Genomic DNA, 1,390 nt, shown 5'->3' on the forward strand with positions numbered 1-1,390 from the left:
GCCAGGTGAGGCTCACTGAGAAGGACAAGCTCCTGAACTCGAGTAACTCCGAGGGAAACCGTGGATCTTGCTGGTTGTAACCTGGTGCTACTGTTGCTACCTACTCCATATAAATGAGCGGCAGAAACATTCAGATACATGGCAGGTTACGCGGAGGTTAAACGGAGCATGCGCAGAGACGTGGAAAACCGTATTCACTTATGTAACGTTTTCCCATTTGTGTTGTTGTAACTTGAAGCAGCTCCTTCACCAAAGTGAAAAAAATGAGTTTTTAAGAAAATAATCTGAGTTTTTTCTTCAATTAGACTGTTAGCCTAATCTTGTTTACTGACTTACTAAAAAACTCGCAAATATTGTGCATTTATATAGAATAGAAAACTTTATTTGTCAATTTCTTCAAATGTACTTGCCATACAAAGGAATTGAAATTACGTTTCACACTGTCCCACGCGTAGACATTGACAACAATAAAGTGCAGATGCACAACAAAAACAGCCCTAACATATGCTAATGTTGCTAAACTTTGGGCAAAATTTACCAAACAATTTTCTTACCTCTTATTTATTTCTTTTAGCGTGATACATCAGCACAACTCCAGGAGTGATCTGGCTTTCTCCTGACTGAACTTCAGCCTCATTTCCAAATTTTAGGGAACAACAAGTTACACAACTACTTCACAGGGAAGCAAAGTGTGTTAGCATGTCAGTGTTTCACATTAGCTCGACTTATTGCTACGTTAGCTGCCAAACCTGGCTGTATTTAGGAGATTTGTTTGTGCTGCTGGAACAACGACCGAGACGTGCCGACTTCAGTTTGTAGCTCAATCACCCCGAACTGAGGCTGCTAGCCAACTGGCTAATAGCACATGGGCATAAAAACAGTGCCGTCGTGACGCCTTCACTGCCACTAATAAATGACAGTGTTTGAAGCTACTAGCTGACCTGGTGTCACACCATCAGACAGACTTTGCATTAATGAAGCGGAGTTTACATATCTCTAATCCTGGTAAATACGAAGAGGAACAAGGCATACCTTGTGCGTTCCTTTTGAGATGCAGCGCCTTCTTTCTTTCGCTCTGACTTCTGGGAAGTCTTAGCCTTGATCTCTACCATGTCGCTTACTAAAGCCAATAGAGTTGGATTTTTAATACAACAGTAACCCGTAAATTGTAGATTGTGTACTATACATGCACAAGAGTCTCTTCTAATTCTGATTTTTATTTATATCTCATATTCGCCAGGAAGGGTATCCCGCGTGAAGCTGCGGTAACCCTTGAGACAAGAGAGCAGAACTTCCTTTGCCTTCATCGCCATCTGCTGTGAAGTTGTTGCTTCTGCCAATAGGGCTTCGGAGTTGACGTCACGCCGCAATGCATTGTGGGAGCGCGGCG

The 1,390-nt window shown here is 42.4% G+C and overlaps 1 protein-coding gene across 2 annotated transcripts in view; it reads right to left on the reverse strand.

Moving 5' to 3' along the window:
* The window catches only part of slc19a1 (solute carrier family 19 member 1), a 15,704-nt gene extending 14,386 nt beyond the window's left edge, over window positions 1-1,318 (reverse strand). The window contains exon 1 of one of the 2 annotated variants that reach the window (XM_005752892.1): window positions 1,033-1,318. The gene's annotated coding sequence lies outside the window, so the exon portion shown is untranslated. The other variant, XM_005752893.1, reaches the window with a different exon arrangement.
* Between the last annotated feature and the right edge of the window lie 72 nt (window positions 1,319-1,390).

The sequence above is a fragment of the Pundamilia nyererei genome, unplaced genomic scaffold (assembly GCF_000239375.1).
Source record: "Pundamilia nyererei isolate P.nyererei 1_Seehausen unplaced genomic scaffold, PunNye1.0 scaffold00390, whole genome shotgun sequence".
NCBI classification, from domain to species: domain Eukaryota; kingdom Metazoa; phylum Chordata; class Actinopteri; order Cichliformes; family Cichlidae; genus Pundamilia; species Pundamilia nyererei.